Consider the following 19153-nt stretch of genomic DNA (forward strand, 5'->3'; position numbering starts at 1 on the left):
ATCAAAACACCCTCAGAAACATATTCTCTGTTACGGTTAGAAAAAATTTTGGGCACTGGGCAACTTCAAGGAAGTGTAATTAAGGTAATTACATAACTAGCTATCTCTTTTTTTCATGTTAATAAGTATCACAAAATTTTGGCTTTCTTAAATAAAAAGACACTCCAAATATTTAATGAAAACTTCTGAATCAATTAGCTATATACAAAACATTAACTTCTGAATGCTAATTATGAGGCAAATTATCAATGTATTTTCTTGATAATCCAAATAGCTCTTAACTTGATGGGCTAGGGGTGGGATGGGGTGGGTAGAGTCCTTAAAAATTAAAAAAAAGGAGAAGGAGAAGAATATTCATGCCAGTAAAGAAAGGGCACATGGTATTCTCCATAAAAGGAAAGAGGCTCCTCGGAAAGATGGCAGATTTCAGGTATGAGGCTGGGAATACACAGCTGTGTCTAGAGCTTCTGGTAGTGCTGAGCGTGAGGAAGTGCTAAACACACACACACACACACACACACAGGCAAATGAGGCATGAAAAGGGGTCATAGGAACTAACCTAAAAGCTGCCAGTGGATAAACCTGGACAATTTGAGTAACAAAATAAATAAGGCGGTATTAAATTATATCCCAAAGTATAAATCAACATTCATAAGTTCATGATTAAATAAATAAATTAATAGGGATAAGAATTAAATCTTCCATATGGAAGAATTCCAAATAATTTATGTAGATACTCACCACCACTCTTAAAGGTGGTAGAGCTTTGCTCTCCATCCCTCAAGGGTGAGCTGTGCTTAACGACTGACTTCTGATAAGCAGAGTGTAGAAAGGGGAAGTAAATAACTATGGTAGAGAAACGTGGCCAATACTATCTATGGGCAGCATTAATAAAATCGGTAAAATGTCATGTTGATGGTATGTCTTACTCCCAAATACCCTATCCCTAGCTGAACCATGGTGAGAAGCTTCAGACAAACCCACAACTGAAGAACATTTTATGAAATACCTGAGCAGCACTCCCTAGAACAACTCAATTCATGGAAAATAAGGAGAACTTGAGAAATTGTCATGAGTGGAGGAGGTTAAGGAGACTTCATGACTAAATGCAATGTGATATTCTGGAATACAGTCCTTGTACTGGGAAAAACTGTGAAACAGAATAAACCGAGGAATTTAGTTAACAGTCATGTACCCATATTGGCTTCCTAATTGTGACAAATGAACCAGGAGAAGTGGTGATGGGCATAAGGGACTTAACTTTTACAGCTTTTCATTAAGTTTAAAACTATTCTAATATTAAAAGTTATTTTTTTTAAGAAAGGGTACTTAAGATTCATTTCTATTCCACTGGTCTTAATAGTTTGGGGAAGAAGTTGTGGGTGGGGAAAGAGGAGAAGCATGAATGATGTGTAGGAACTGCTCCCCTCCTCCACCCACACATTCACCTTTCTGGATATTAGTAATCATGATGTCAATTGGGTTGGAAGAAGTTCATGTTTTGTATGTAGCTAATGGTTAATGTAACAGACATGCCTGACCATATGAGCTGGCACTGTGGTTTTAACATAACCTGGAGTGGTATCTTTTAAGAACCACTGTTCTGGGACTCCCTTTGCCTCTCCACTGTGTAGAATCCCTGGTCCACTGGATTCTGTTTTTCCTAATTGGCTTCCCCTCCCTTTCTGGGGGGTTGGGGGGAAACAATGAAGAACCTTCTCCATTAGTTTAATGAAAAACTATACATAAATAAGGTTTGGGAAACTTGAATCTCTAAATGTCTCATTAAGTGATATTTTGGGTCTAGAATTCCAAAATGCAAATGACCTTCCTCAGAAGTTGGTAGGCATCACTCCACTTTCTTCCAGCTTCTTGTTCTCTTTTTTAACAAGTCTGATGAAACCAAGGGGTGTTTTACTACAGAGCTGCATGGCCAGTCCATTTTTAATTCTGTTTTTCCATATGGTCTCCATAAGTTGCTGATGTAGGTCTTGAACTTGCAACCCTCCTGCCTCAGCCTCCCAAGTTGCTGGGGTTACAGATGTGGGCCACTGTGACCAGCCAGTCTAATTCAGTTCTGAATCTTAATTGTTTATATCAAATCTGTTTTCTCCCTTTGAAAGCTTTATAGATCTTCGCATTGTCTTCTGTGTTCTGAAATGTCATAATTATGAAACTTGTATAAGTCTATTTTTATTTATTGTACTGGACACATCCTAAGTCCTTTAAATTCTTCATTTTGTTGTGGGAAATTCTCATAAATGGTTTTGTTGTTCACTTCCACTCCTCCACTTTCCCTGACATAGTATTTGGTTCTTCTGTGTTTCTCCTCTAATTTTTAAATAACTATGCTTATATTTCTATTTCTCCTTTGATATAATTTAAGATAGTTTGTCAATTTATCTGCTAATCCACTTACTGAATTTCTATTTTTCAATCCTCATGCTTTTAATTTGCAATAATTCTTTATTTTTTATATTTTTCTGAGAGGCTCATTTTTATTAGAATCTCCCATTTCAGGAAACTTATTTCTCGAAACATTTTGTTAATAACTTTTTTTTTCTATATTTTCATCTCCCTCTAGTCTTTTGTCTCCTCTAAGCTGCAACTTATTTGTTCTTTCTGTAGTTTTGTTTTGTTGTCATGTGTATGTTGGATCTTCTCCTTTAGATATCTAGGGATTCTTACCTGGTTTGTAATAATTAAGAGTGGATTGCTGGATACAGTGGCCCATATCTGTGATCCCAGCAGCCCAGGGGTTGAAGCAGGAGCATCACACGTTTATGGCCAACCTGGACAACTTAGTGAGATCCTGTCTCAAAAGAAAAAAAAAAGTGCTGAGGATGTAGCTCAGTGGTAGAGCACCCCTGGGTTCAATCCCCATTAACACACAAGAAAAAAAAAAGAGTTGCCGCAGTCCAGCTGCAGCAAAATAGCCGGGGGTGGGGGGTGGGGATGAGGAACAACTTGTGTAGATTGATACAGCAGGAGTGGGAGCCATTTATTGTAGGACAGGAGGGGTATTTATACATTCCACACAGCTTATCTAATTAACATAAACTAGATACAGCAGTCAACCAATAAGGAATCTCCACACTGGCGTTACTTCACAAACCACTCCCTCTGGCAAAATGCCAGGTGCCATCTGACTTGTTTACAGACCCTAACAAAGAGTGTATCACAAAAAATTCAGGGAAAATTCTACGCTTCGAATGGGAGGCTTGATGACTATGGGGGTAGAATGATTGAGCTGGTCTGTTTATGGAAATTCCCATCCCTTATTAGTGTTTCTAGATCTTTTCTCTTGGCTGGTCTGATTTTCAAAGATGAAACTATCACTTTGGTAGGGGGATGTAGATCTCATCATCTACTTTAGGGGAGCAAAGTAGAGGAAGAGATGTTGGCAGTGGCTTCAATATTTAATAAGTGAGCATATTTAGTTTAATCTTCATTTCAAGATAATGTCCACATCATTAACTGTTTCTAGACCCCCTCCCCGCCACAATCTATCCCTACTCCAGTCTAGATGTCCTCTTATTACCTCTCCATAAGAATCAGGCACCAGTTTGCCACAGGAAGGAGAAGTGATGGAAGTCCCATTACACCTTCAACAAGCTTTCTACCATTTTTCCTGTTTTCAAAATTGTCTTCATATCATAAATACTAGGACCATCAATCCCCAAGCCTTTAGGATTCAATCCCTAGAATCATTCTATCCCCTCCCCCTTACCTCAGGATTTTTGACCTCTTTACCAGGTGAGGTGCCAGCTGTCCTGCTTACACCTGTCAACAGGTTGTTGCTATCACCTCCCTTCTCATTTTCTTTGTCTTAATATTTTATGGCTCTTTTTTTCAAAAAACCCTTTCTTATTGTTTGTGTGTATATATGTATGAAGAAAGTTATATGTTTTACTTGCCATTGTTAGATGGAAATTCAATAGAAAAACTGAGACACGATGTTCTCTTGAGTCATGCAATGGAATCATTGTGAAGTCTCAGCTTTAATCCTAAATAAAGTTGGCCCTAGCAAGAACTGAGTAATCAAGATGCTCAATCATTCCTATGATTGAGAGATGAAAGGATGCTGATTGCTGGAACCATTGTGCCAGTTGGAATGAATAAGGCAAACTTCTGGTAAGTGGTCTAAGTATATATGCAGTAAGATTTTTCTTCTTTTCTTTCACTATTAGATCAAAGAAAATTAATTAAGTAGATAGAAAAAAAGAGAAACTATTTCTTTTTGCTGAGCACCTTTCATATAGTCTTGGGAAAATAACTCTTCTTTGAAGAGGCCTTAAAGTCCTGAAGGATTCAATAACAATCATCTGAAGGTCACACAAGCAAATGTGTACCCATAGGAACCACATAGGTATAAATGAGATATATGGCAAATAGAGCATGAGATATAACATATGGCAAAATAGAACATGAAATATAATATATGGCAAAAGGCCTTTTTCCTTAGGGTTGGGGATACCACAGAAAACATGAAGGAACTATGGGTAACTTGAAGGTGAATGCTCTATTTACAGTGTTCTTACTAATGAACTTTAACCTATTAGTAACTTGTGGAAATGAGCAATATACATTATCAAGAGAAACTAGAAATACGCTTTTAAGGTGAAATTATTCAATGATATTAAAATGAAATATTACAATATTAACATGAAGCCTTTTAAATAATTTTAAACATTGACAAGTAGTTCAAAAATGATAAACACTATTCAGGCCAAGGAAAACATATTTGTGAACCAAACTGAGTTGCAATGTCCATTTTATAACCCATGCCATAGTGTCCTATTTATCCTGGTTCCTATTTCAAGATTGCACAGGGTCATTCATAATTGTTATGGCAAAAGTAGTTTTTGAGGTTGACATTTATCTCTGGGAAATATTAAGCTTATTAAGATTGAAGAAAGGAGATTTAAAAATTCTATGTGCTCTTGGCCATGGAGCAACACTATTTTCATGCCATTTCTCAGCTTTAAAAAGGAAGGGGGGCTGGGGTTGTGGCTCAGTGGTAGAGCGCTTGCCCAGCATGTGTGAGGCACTGGGTTTGATTCTCAGCATCTCATATAAATAAATGAATAAAATAAAGCTTATCAACAACTAAAAATACATACACTTTTTTTTAATAAGAGGAAGGAAGAAAACTGCTAAAGATACATTATTGTTAAAAAAAACTAAGAACAATATGTTTAATATGTTAACTTTTATGTTAAAATAGAAGCATATTTTTATATTTGCTTGTCTATGCATGAAGAAAAATTTTTAAATTTCATAAAAAGATTTAATAATGACCTCTGGGGTAGGAACTGTGTAGGGGAGGACAATCTGGAGAGGTCTTTGCTATATATGTTTTTCTTGAGTTATGATACCACCTTTTCAAACAATTAAATTAAAATCTTATTCCATTTTAATCACAAATCCATATCAAACAAACCTAAGTTTGAAAAGGATATTTTAGCTTATGTGCTGAAAGAGTCCAGGGGCAGCGCATAAGCATAAGACATGGCTGAGTAAATTAGGACTTCCTTGCTTTCTATTTCTCTGTTCCTTTATAACTCCTCACACTCAACTCTTACCTACAATTCTTCTTGCAGCATGTGATTGCCCCTCAATGTTCTGGAAAAATGGTCACAAGCTACATGAACCACAGGCTTACTTTGTTCCTATAGCTTGCCAAAGAGAAATAAAACATATTTTCTTCTCTGGCAGGGAAGTCCCAAGAAGGAGTCTTCGACTGTCTTGGGTCACATACCCATCCCTGATCCCGAAGCAATCACTGTGGTCAGGGGTAGAGTACTCTGATTGGCTAAGTATAGGTCATATGGAGATGTTGAGTTTGTCCTCACTTGCACTGTACAGAAAGGGGACGGGTAATCCCTCAAGATAGGGTTGATGGTAATCAACACATTATCTACTATAAAATAAAACGCTTTAAAAACTCCAAAAATCCTTTTAAATCCCGTGAGTCACACATTTTTATCTAGACCTACTACAGAATTCAGTGTACTTCATGGTACTAGGGACATGGAAAATGACCATCAACTACCCAAAATTCTGCTCTCCATTTATGTGGGTTTGAAAGCTGACACTAGAATATGACATCTTCTTCTAGAACCCTATGAAGTTGTTATTTTATAAAACTAGAAACACATCAAGCCCCTCTCTATTACAGACTGCTAGTTTCCTCTTGGTATAAATAATTTCAAAGTCTAGATTAACATGATGAGACAAAAGAAAATGTGTACAAAAAGAAGGAGCAAGGCAAAAAGCTTCAGTTTCAGAAATACTGAATTAAACTTTACAAACCTGTCAAATTTTTAGAAGATAAAAAACTCAGTGAAGTTCAATATAAAGTCATCTAACCCAATGACTGAAGACAAAAGGTGGGTTTCTGATTAGCGAGTTAGCTAACTTGTGCATTTTGAAGCTTTTTCAGTTTTTGAGGAGAACCCAGTATGCTTCAGGAGAGAATGCAGGTACACTCAAAAACAACTCTACCTTATTATACATTGTGAAAAGAAGCAGGGTGAAATAAACCCCTGCAATTCTTCCAAATATCAGTTTCCCCATCTGTAAATGGAGATGAGAGCTTTGTTTTACAAAATTATTGGGAGTTGCATAGTATCCACTAGAGACAGAATGGTTATGCTCTTCCCCTCCCAAATTCATACAATGAAATTTTAACCCTTAATGTGATAGTGTTGAGAGATGGGGTCATTAGGATGTGTTTAGATAATGATAGCAGAGTCCTCATGAATGGAATTAATTCCCTTGTAAAAGGGACCCCAGGGAGCTCCCTTCCCTTTCTGCCATGTGAAGTGATAGTTCAAAGACTGTTAAGTTCTAAAATCTGGGAAGTGGGCTCTCATCAAACAGCAGCACTGGCACCTTGATCTTGGGCTTCACAGCCTCCAGAACTTCCAGAAAGAAATATGGGCTGTTTATAACCCACCCAGTCTATGGTATTTTATCATAGCAGTTCAAATGGACCAAGACAGTATACAACTGCTACTGTACCAAATTACTACAAACTTAATGATATAAAACAACACGAATTTATTATCTACAGTTATGCAGGTCAGAAGTCCAAAATGGGTGGGCAGAACTTCATTAGTTCCAGAATCTCTAGAGGAGAATTTAATTTTCTTGCTCTTTCTAGTTATTAGCTCATGGCCTTATCACACTGATGCCGCAGTCCGGCTGGGCAAAATAACCGGGAGGTGACAAGCAACTTGAAGGTTGAAGCGGGAACTACTTTATTGGGGGGGGGGGGGGGCTCAGCGGGAACTGAGCAGGAACTCAAGGTAGCCGGAACCCAAGGTAGCGGGAACCGCTTTATTGCGGAACAGCAGAGGTATATATACCTAACTGATTACATACAGCTGGACTCAATTAGCATCATCTAGATACAGCAGTCAGCCAATAAGGAATCCCCACCATCTTAATGGCTCTGTGGCGTTGCCTCACAAACCACTCCTCCTGGCAAACTGCCAGGCGCCATCTTGACTTGATTTGTGGTCCCTAACACACTGACTTCTGCTTCCATGGTTATGTCTTCTTTTCCAACTCTGATCTTTTTACCTCCCTCTTATAATGATTTGGATAAATGGAAGATAATCCAGAATAATCTTTCAATGTCAAGATTATTAACTTAATAATATCTGCAAAGTTCCTTCCCATCTAAGTAGCATATCCATAAGTTTTGGCAATTAGAACATGGACAACTTTGGGAAGCCATTATTTTGCCTACTTTAGGAATATAAAATGAAATATCTATGAAAGTTCTTAGCACTGTGCTTGTCACATAATAGATGCTAGATCAATGCCAATTTGCAGCTTGTAAGTTTTAACAGTTCAGATGTTTGATCATGCACTCTAGTATTAAAATATTCAATGTCCTGTAAGGCAGAGTATACAATGGTACATTTTTGTAAATGTCACCTTATATTTTTACATTCATGAATCTTGCCTTAGAAAAGATTTTTTCTATCCAAAAATAAGGCAGTATTTGGAGCTACTTTAAGCAGCAAAACATCCAACATACAAATTTTCTTCCATTACTGTTTAATGAAGACCAAAAGCAACCCATGAACTGTGGGAAAATTTCAAAGAACACTCAATGCCCTAAATAATGTTACATCTTGTAGATGGTGCCAAAGGATTAGCTTATCAAGAATGACAGGAGGTTGCAGGAGGTCAAGGTGTGAGTACCTGTGTTTGGGTTAACAGCTTCCAAGGGCATCTCAGGGTCTTTTTTGAGGGGAGGATCTTGCTGGTCCAAACCACATTCAGCACAGTCCAGTGGCTCTAAACCAGTAGATGAAGGCTGGCTTTTAATGTTTTTCTCCTGCCCTATTGCACTCCAACAACTTCAGTGGCTAAATAGGATGCTCCATTGCTTTGAAGAAGGTGTGTGGTAGTCTTTGAGAACCTTCCCAAATGGTTCATGAAGCACAGACCTCATGTCTAAACAAAGGTACATATTAAGACAATAAATTCTAGTGCAAAAAATAAAACACCCATGATATCCAGAGGGGTCAATCTTTGCAGTAATGAAGTTTATATTTGGTATGACGGGCCATCCTTAGTAGGTGTTCTTTCTGGTTAATAATAGTCTTTGTTTAGTAGTTGCTCTCCTAGGAGGCAATGCTAATGTAATACTCACTGAGTTTTCTGCTGCTGGCTGGGAATTATCAATAGGTCATAAATAAACTACCACCACATAGAAAAGACAATAAGATTATATATACTCCTACTACCTCCAATTACAGTAAGAGCAACAATTATAAGGTTGTACTCCTACAGCCTCCCTAGGGAGAAAATGAGAGGAAAATGTTCCATTAGCTTAATGAAGAGAGCATGGCGGAGTCACAGTCAAATTTTCTCACTATTAGCACCTATGGTGTGCCCCTGCACACGAGGGAAGCTTGAGTTGCAGGGTAACAATTAAACTTTTCTGACAATTAGCCCCTACAATGTACGGTCCCTATACCCAAAGGAGACATTTCAAAGAATTACATTTTTCTCACCTCTTGCCTATAAAATTTGAATAAGTCATTTGCTTGTGGAAATGGAGGAAGTAAGAGTGAAAAGTTTATTTTACGGATGAGTGCAAAGCATCATGTTGGCAGTTTTGCCCAGAGCACAGGTCATCTGAATGCCCCTGTCTATAAAAGGAAAGGTTAAGAAAGAGGAAAGATCTGCAGAGAAGTGTTCACACAACCTAATTAGGGAAAAAGATGGACTTGGATAAATGTCAGTTATTTAGCTTCTGTGTTAGGAAGAAGACCACTGAAAGAAAAAAAGAGAGATGTGAGGCTTCACTTTGCAAAGGGCAAAGAGAATCAGGTTTGCCTCCTGGAAGGTGTTGTATTGGAAAGGGAAGAAAGAAGTCTTCTGAGACAGGCTGCCCTAGGCTCAGATTCTAGCTCTACCATTTAATCTCTCCAGGTCTCAATTTTTCTCCTTTGCAACATGGAGGTGCTAATAAAGCAAACTTTCATGGATTATTGGGAGGACTAAAAGAGAAAATGTATAGGGATTAACCAATAGTGCTTAACAAATGTTAGTTATTATTTTTGTTCATACTCAGCCTAGAATGTTGCACATTTGTATAGCATAAGTAAATTTTTGTGTGAAATTGAGTACTATCAAAATTTCCTCCTGGATATCATAATTCAAACTTTACTTTAGGTGGTAGTGCATAGATAGTTTACTTGGTTTCCTCTCAATTTAAAAGGAAGGATATTTATGCAATTTGGAGATATACATTTGAATGCTCTACAAATTGTCCATAAATAAATGGATAAATATGGACAATTAGTGGATCCCCCTCCCCACCCACACATACTACATTGTCAAAAGCTCAAGAGACTTTTGTTTGGTCCAACTTTTCTACTCTATCAAGTGGAATCCTGAGGTCCATCATGCCTGTGCACTACTGCTGTTGCTTCTGATTACCGCATGGAGTCACTGTTGAAAAGTGGATGTTCTCCTGTCCCCTTCTCTGGGAAGAACAAAGCCGTTCTTAGAAGCTCTACCCTCTCTTCCTTGGAGATGAATTTGACCAAAGGTGCACCTCTCATGTATATCCTTTTCTGTATTGTACCCCATATCCTCCAGCTCACTAGTTCACCAGAATCAGGACTGGTTCAAATCTCAGCTCCCTCAAAAACCCAGAACGCTCTCCCATCCTTCCCTTAAAACACCCTCAAAGGGGCTTCCTGGATTGCATTTCTAACTTCCAACTTCTAGTTAGAGTTACTGGAAATAAATAAATAGAAATCTGAAAATAAGTAAATAAAAGCAAGTCAAATAGCAAACTTTGTCTTATGAATAAACAGTATTACCTAGGATATAATATTTCAACAAATATTAATCTTCCTGGGCTGGGGATGTGGCTCAAGCAGTAGTGTGCTGGCCTGGCATGTGAGGGGCGCTGGGTTTGATCCTCAGCACCACATAAAAATAAAATAAAGGTGTTGTATCCACTGAAAACTAAAAAAAAATAAAGATTAAAAAATTCTCTCTCTCTTTAAAAAAAAAAATTAATCTTCCTGTCTGTGGATTTTATTGATGCTTCAGAAGGGGGTTTGCAATGGCAATTAGACTTTTGGTGTTTGTGAAAGTACAGCAGTTAAGATCTTTTAATTGTATCAAGATATTGGTTTGAGAAATGGAAGTACTTCATGTTCACCTGTCCTGCGATGGCTGCTGTCCTGCATCAATCAAGTATTGGGTCACCTCTCCTGCATGAAGTGTGTTGATACCTTTTACAGCGCTTGCTGCTCCTTTCCTATTTACAAAGGGTTCATTATGCCTTCTGCCCTCCAATTTCTGTGACCATTATGAATACGTTGTAAAAACTGCACCCCATTTCCAGAGCTCATTATTCCTTTTCTCTTCATTACTTCCAAAGAATTTATCATCATCTCACATACTTCATATTTTACTTATTCATGTTTCTATTTTCTGCCCTCTCTTAACTATAGCTAAGAGCTGCATGAGAACAGGGGATTTTTGTTTATTCTTTACCTAATCTCCTCAGAACAATGCTTGGCACTTAGTTTCTCAATAGTTATCTCTTGGTAGAATTTATTTTAAACATTTAAATCGTGACCCAACTTCATATTTATTAAAGGATAAATTATCAAGATTATAGATGGGAAAGATTTTTATAACTCTACAAACCTTCTTTCCTAACAATAAGCTCTATCATCATCACTACCAATACTTTTTTTTATTATTAATTTGACTCTTCTCCCAAAATTAGGTGGCTACAAATGATAAAATTTGATATCTATATCTTATAAAAGAGGACTTTAAAAAAAAAGAGACTAAGAGATGATCTAGTTATTTTGCCCTGCTCCCATATTTTTTGAGATGTGGAAAGTGACAGCAGATCATGTAGTTCTGAGGGGATTAGGTAAAGAATAAACAAAAATCCTCTGTTCTCATGCAGCTCTTAGCTTCATTGTCTGAATCTGAAGGGTTTTAAGATAGAAAAAAACCTGTGACTTTATAAAAAGATTTGATAACCTGTCCTCATCAGCATAGAAGCTCCCCAAAGCTTATGAGCCCTATGTTCGTGTCTGAAATCATAGGCAATGATTTTGGCTATGTCACAGTATCAGGGTGGACCATGCAAGTAGGATGGTGATGTACTTACTGTGTTTTGAGAGGTAGTATGGAGACCCTATAACCCACAATATAGTATACTCCCAATATCAAAAACCACACCATTGGCTTTTGTGCTAAGCTTTACTCACTCTGCAATCCTATTTGAAAAGCAAATCCTCTGAATGTTGGAATACAAAAGGTTCCTAATACTTTAGTGGGGGACACAGAGACTTTGAAGGGATCCCAGAAATCCAGGAGCACAGAAGCACTGAGCATCTGGGACTGGGGAAATAGCAAAGGGGATTCTAGGAGTGTACTTAAGAGGAGGCAAAAATGCTGTGGGTCAACTGAACACTTAAGGCCAGCTCTGAGTTTCTTCCACAGTTAAATGAGCTAAAAAAAAAAAAAAAAAGCCTTTATAGTGTTAATGGTGGGATACGATGATGCAGAACTAATAATGTATGAAGGCACTGGGAAGCATATGACTTACATGAAGTTATTCAACAATTATTAATTTACTAATAGTACTCTTGATCTCCTTCTGTGATTATTTATGAACACATAGGTTTCAGAGTGGTACAGCACTTCTCTGAATATTTTCTGCAGTTGGATGTATCTAGTATGTGTTGTAAACGACACGGTACAAAGCATGTTTTATGGGTTAGAAGAAATAAGTGTATTCAGTAATGTGTTGAGGGATAGAGAATCCCCTGCTGATGTAGGGGACACACTATACAGTAGTTAAACACAACAACAATACTAACCAGATTTGGCTGTTTTTTATTACCACCATGTGCCAACAATTCTAAACAATGCTAGTGATAAAATAATCCCCCCCAAAACTATCTTTGGTTGATCTAAATTCTAAACAATTCCTCTGATTATTATTGTTGAGTTGAAATAAAACACATCAAAGTTTTAGTTAGCACAATTTGATAATTTATCCTTTAAGAAACATTAATTTAGAGAATTCCCAATTGTACAGTTAAGCTTCCACATATAAACTCTGCTGTACCCACTCCTTTCAGGAAAAACTAACACTGAGAAACAATGAAACCTGCTTTGAAAGCAATTTTTATCTCCAAACTTTGTATTACGTAATTCTGTTTTTAAACAGTATATTTGAAATTAACAACAGTGATTTTGAAGACGAAAAACAACCCAAGTTATTCTATGAAGTTTTTGTAATAAAGACAAGATAGCGTGCCAACTCTATGGAGTATTGTTTTTGAGAAGTGCAGATTTTTAAAAAAATTTTTTAGTTGTAGATGAACACAATATCTTTATTTTTATTTATTTACTTTTATGTGGTGCTGAGGATTGAACCCAGGGCGAGGCAAGCGCTCTACCACTGAGCTACAACCCTAGCTCATGAGAAGTACAGATTTTATTTCAAACATCAAGTCTTACCAAATATGAATAATACTTCTATTTATTGTTAACCATTTGCTTTAAACTAAATATAATTCAAGAAAACAACGGTGCATTGGTGGTATAATTTATTTGTTTAAATTGTATCTACATTCTGCAAGATATTTTGGTTTATTAAAATACACAGTTGGAGGGGTTGTGGCTCAGTTGTAGAGCGCTTGCCTAGCATGTGTGAGACACTGGGTTTGATTCTCAGCACCACATATAAATAAGTAAAATAAAGGTCCATTGACAATTAAAAAATATTTAAAAAAATACATACCTGGGCATGATGGTGCACATCTGTAATCCCAGCTACTTGAGAGGTTGAGGCAAGGAGGATTCCAAGCTTGAGACCAGCCTGGACAACTTATTGAGACCCTGTCACAAAATTAAAATTAAAAAAGAAAAAAACAGAGTCTAGGGATGCAGCTCAATGGTAGTGCACTTGCCTAGCATGTGCTAGACCCTGGTTTGATCCCCAGTACTGGGGGAAAAACAACCTCACTTACTGGTTAATGTAATGTTGTTATGCATTATTACAACAGACCAATATTTAGGTATAAACCCTCACTGAAGATACATTTATATAATTTAAAATGGTCAGTTTTTAAAATTCTGTAATACATTCCTTTTTATTTTTTTAACCAGCATTATTATTATGAATACACACATATATATTCAGTAAAAAGCAATTTTCACTATCTACACATCTTTTTCTGGCCATCACACTTGTTCTTTTCATTACTACTGAAAATAATTTTGTTACGTGGAGGTTGACAGGTGTCAAATATTCTAGATGTGCCACTAATACCCTGATAGTACACTGAGATCTGCTAGGATCTCTATTAACTACTTGCAGCCTTGCAAATGTTTTGCACCTTGACTGGTTGATTTTTCTAGTGATTATTAAGCCAATGAGCTACATAAGACCAATTTGAGTTCCATTTTTAACTCCATTAAAAGATAAGAATTCTTATTATTATAATTACTTTGTCTTCACTGGTTAAATTAACATTCAGTTATTGGGGTTGCTGTGCAATATACAATATTATTTTACCTACTGTGTGTTCAAAGTAGTCTTGTCACAGAAACAGCATGCTAGCACGAGAAGCATTATAACAAATAGGTAAATACATGTCTTTTGTGAATTAAAAGGGGGGTAATTATGTCAACTGTACTGCATTTGTGGGTGAATAGCTAAAAATAATTGAAGTAAAAATGTCAGGAAATATTTAACATTAAGTACAAATAATCACAAGATTGTCATAAGAATGACAATGACCTGTAAAATAATTTTTAGTTTCCTTTGGTAGCGTAGTCAAATTAGAATAAGAAAACACATGTAAAAACACTTTTATTTTCTCTTCACTTTAAGCGGTCTCAGTCCTAGCCTATGCACTACAGGTACAATTGCTGTAATTTTCCTGTCAAAATAGATATTTGCTTTAAAAGATCCTCAAATTATTATTTTTATAATTCATCTTTATGCTTTGTACAAATAGAAACCAAATAAATCTTAATATTGAAAATATTTTGGCTCTCTAGAAACATGTAAAATTTTGTTGTATGGGGTATGCCTATTATTGAGATTCTTTTAAAAATAAACATACCAGAATCTGCAACTGATCTTTAGAGTAGTCTCTCTGGTTAACTACATAGTTTGCCAATCATTCTGACATTGTGCCAAATCTTTTCTGGGCATTCCTTTCTTTGTTAATGGCCTTCAAGCCTTGTGGCATATTCTTTTATTTTTTGCAATGCTGGGGCTTGAACCTAGGGTCTCACACTGAGTTATACCCTCAGCCCCAAACATTGGTGATTTCTTTAGCCTCATGAATATAAGGTGATTGATTAAGGTAAATAAAAGAGTTTTATTTAAAAAGAGGAAATTATAAAGTTCATTTTTCTTCTGCAGCTTCAAAATCAACTTTGCTGGTTTTTGCATAGAGAAGTCCCTTAGATACTCTTCTAGCTAAGAGCTTCATTGGAATCATCTCTAGAGAAGACATATTTGAAAGACAACATGTATTTGAAGACATGAAATGGTAGGACTGTTAATTATGTCCCCAACCCTTAATAGTCAAACAGATTCTAATGGCTTCTGATGTAAAGCAATGATTGGTGGCAGAACATGGCTGTTTTGGGGCAAGAATGAAACATATAATGTTAGAATTTACAAGGGAACTGGCTGACATAGACAGTTTTAGGATCATGTTACATTTTCTCCAACCTTTCTCTCTTAAATTTTGTTTGGAACATTATTCAGCAATGCAATGATATTATTTTGCAAAAATAATTATTTTCAGTCTTATTCCAAAAATAAAGGATATAGTGTTACAACATTAATAAACAGTATAATAGAATGCAGTAGGATAAAATAACTGAAGCAAGAGAAAAATAAGAATAGAAAAGTGAAAGCAATGCAAACTTATTAAACAAACAAGTATATAAAAAAGTTCTGCACACCTTTAATAAAAGAATTTCAGCTTTCAGTTTCCTAGTTACTAAAGCAGAGAGGAAAATGATGCTATAAGGATATGTATGTATGTGAATTCTAAGTGCTGGTTAGCTTACCTAGATGAAATATTAAACCTGACTTTGCTATTGACACAAACTTTTAATTTATTTGTGCAGCAGTAAAAAATGGGTATTTAATCCTTGGTTTTCCTCTAGTTTACTAGAACATTACAAAAAAAATATGGATATACAAAGCTATAACCTATGTTCAGCTCATAAGGCATTAAAGGAAGTCCAACAATGAACTAGTGCTAACTTTGTACCATTCACTTGATATGCTAGCTCATTTAATTCAGGAACCAATCTTACTTTTTACAAATGAGGACTCTGGGTACAAGGTCTCCTTAAGGACAAATGGCATTTGGACTGTACTATGCCTAACCATAGAGCCACAGTATATTCTCCACTGATAACACTACTTACTAACTCCTCCTAGGATTTCCTGAAAACTATCTTCAGTAGAATATAAGAGTTACCTCTTTTAAATTCTCTAAACATCAAACTTTGATTTTCATTAAGGCCCAAGACTACTTTTGTGCACTGAGTTTCATCCTTTGTATTTAGCCATTTACCACATGAATTATTATTTACTCAATATTTTTTCTTTATATGAAATCAACTCAAAATATAAGGATTTCATATTATTATTAAAAATATAAAGCCAGTATGCCTGCCAGAGAGAAAAATAAAATATGAAGAGAAATAATTATCAAAAAATGTGAGTACACACAGCTCCTACAAAGCTCTCAGGCACCAACTGTACGTTCCAGGGCAGCAGGGGAGAGGACAAGGGGGACCCTTCTATGTCAGACCTAAAGTCAGGAAGCTCCTTGGGTGGAAGAGAATGGTTTTCAGTGGCAGTTCCTGAGGGTCACAGTTAAGCCACAATATCACATGATGCCCTTTCTCACATTCAGACAACAGAGAAACTTGGCACTGTGGTAGAGAGACAGCCCTAGAGAACATGAAGGAATATGTTTACTGCCTTAAGAAATCTGTAGCTGCTGCCAGAAGTAACTTATTCAATAGTACTAATTTGGGCAAAAGTGCTCATAGAATAAAATAAAATGTTCCTTTACTCTGAGAATAATTTTCTACTTTTTTTGGCATTAGTAAGATATAAATGCCCTTGTTATGAAAATTCAGATTTTCAGAAGCTAAATTTGACAATTCAAATAATGTTACATCAAATCAATAAATCAAGCAATCTGATATTTTGAAAAATTGTCAAATAATTTAAAAATTATTTTTTATAAAAAAAGCAAGAAACCCCAAAAGTAATAGCTGGTACCTTGAAGCATTTCTATATCTTTCAGATTGTAAATTCTGGGGAAAGCAAGCACAGCCTACCTAATTTTACATTTTTTCCCCCCAGATATCCAACTCAGGTTTAACTGGTGATTCATCTTAAGAACAGATGATTTCCACACTAGCAATAAACACACAATAAACAAATAAAATTTGTTCAATGTTCCTGTAGACAAATTTTATTTTCACTCAACCCTACTTTTGGTAGAATATGACTATTTTTCTAATGTGTGAATTTTGAGTCAGTGTCTCCCCATGAATAATGAAATGTTAAACTTAAGCAAACTTTACAACATCTACACCCACTCTATTCTACAGTCATTTTATTTACTCCAAGGACCCATGGAAGCAACTGAGTAGGTAGGTGTTTCTATAATATAACAGCTGAACATTCAAAATCAGAGGCAAATAGGCAATTAATGTAATTTTGAAATCTAAAGGCAAAGCCACCTAATTATAGTCAGTTCTACGAAAAGGCCATTATAAATCTTCAATATAGAAAGGAATGAACACCAAATATCTTTGCACTTAGAACTTGGTATCTTTCAATACTCATAGAAACCCCAAGGAACTGGGAGGAAACCAAAGACCACAAAGGTTAAGTACTTCTCTGAGACCACCCAGCTTGTAAACATCGAGCTGGGATTTGAAACCAGGCCTGTGTGAACTTCAAAGACTATTATTTTCTCTTTACCACTCTGCTTGTATGGTTAATGGAAATGTTAAAATAATCACTTTGAGGTTGGGAATATAGTCAATGGTAGAGTGCTTGTCCAGCATGTGTGAGGCCCTAGGTTCTATCCCTACCCCTGCAACAAACAAACAGAACAAAGTAATCACCTGATTTCTTAGATACTGGCAAATCCAATTCATTTCATCAGTATATAGGGATCAAGGAAAGCTGTGCTTTATTGGATGAAGGGAATCATAGCCTATCAGGTTGATACCAACCCCAAACAAGTTTTACTCTGGTAAATAATGGGGAGCTTACAAAGCTGTAGTACATCGAGTCCCAGAAAAGAATTTCTAAGATGGGAGTGCCAAATGTTTTAAGGTTCACTGAAGCATGATTGGAAGCAATGTGTCCTGGGATGGGCAGCCCCAGCAGCTGCAGTTTAACAGGTTGGGCCAAGGCTGTCTAGTGTGTATAAAGAGGAGTCACAATGGCAAGAAATTCTCTGAATAGTGCTAGAGATGGCAATTGCAGGGCAGATTTCACTGGTGCAGAATGCGAATTGAACCACTATTTGAGCAATCAAATTTTTATACACACATGCAAAAACCAAAATCACTTACTTAAACATCACTGATTTGTTTTAGGTGGGAGGACAATCTGCTTTGTATTGTACCTAACATTTTGCTATTTCATTAAATCAACACTAAGTTTCCTTTGTGTTTCTGGTGGCACTGGGAATACAAAAAAAATGTGAAGATGACTGTGATAGCCAAGTTCAAAATTTTGGGTGGGAGTTAAAGATTTGCATACTAATATGAATCCATCTGAGGCTGTTACTCTACAGAATTTATATTTTTCTTGTTTTCTTACACACACATGGATATCTCTAAGTGTGTCTATCTATACTCGAAGGAAACAGGCAAAGACAAAAAATAGTCCCAAATTTTTAATATGTTCTAAGGGAGTTGTTATAGTGGATGTGAACACCCTAATAAAATTTAGCATGTCAATTAATTCAATATACATTATCATATCAATGGGTTATATTAATATTTTCTCATGTATATTTTCCTTATAGTTCTATATATACACCATTATATCTTCTTCATTGCTAGTGAAGAGGTAAATATACTAGCACATGTGAACACACAAAATTCACTCAGAATTAGCGAGGGAGGTAAATGGTGGAGATAGTAGGGGAATGCATATTCACTATGTAGGAATATTTTTGACTAAGTTAAATATACTTGCTTTCCTTAGAAATATATATTCTTCTTATATATCCAAACCCCGAATATTTGGAGGCAAAAAGGTTTTGCGTAAACATAACCTCTTTTGTTGTTCTGTTACACCAGATGTTCAGCTTTCTGTGATTCTGTTTGTCAGTGGTATCTATAGATATGTTGCCCTGAGATGTCCTTCATCTACTTGGTGTAAAGCTTCAATCATCACCTCTTTGGACAGTTTGTGTATTAATGAAGAGAAGTAGTTTTCCATTATTACAATGCCAATACACTGCAGAAGTTATATAATATATTGTTCAAAATTTGGGACTATTTTTTGTCTTTGTGTCTAGTTCTGGAGTGGTATATAATAATAACACAACAAAAG

The 19153-nt window shown here is 36.2% G+C and overlaps 1 long non-coding RNA gene across 1 annotated transcript; it reads right to left on the reverse strand.

Moving 5' to 3' along the window:
- Nucleotides 1–295: 295 nt before the first annotated feature.
- Nucleotides 296–8493, reverse strand: LOC139704710 (uncharacterized). Its single transcript, XR_011706646.1, has 3 exons — nucleotides 8221–8493; nucleotides 2689–2812; nucleotides 296–2154 (listed from the first exon to the last, which is right to left on the reverse strand). It is a non-coding gene; the product is annotated as an uncharacterized lncRNA (long non-coding RNA).
- Between the last annotated feature and the right edge of the window lie 10660 nt (nucleotides 8494–19153).

This window comes from Marmota flaviventris, chromosome 2 (genome assembly GCF_047511675.1).
Source record: "Marmota flaviventris isolate mMarFla1 chromosome 2, mMarFla1.hap1, whole genome shotgun sequence".
Taxonomy (NCBI): domain Eukaryota; kingdom Metazoa; phylum Chordata; class Mammalia; order Rodentia; family Sciuridae; genus Marmota; species Marmota flaviventris.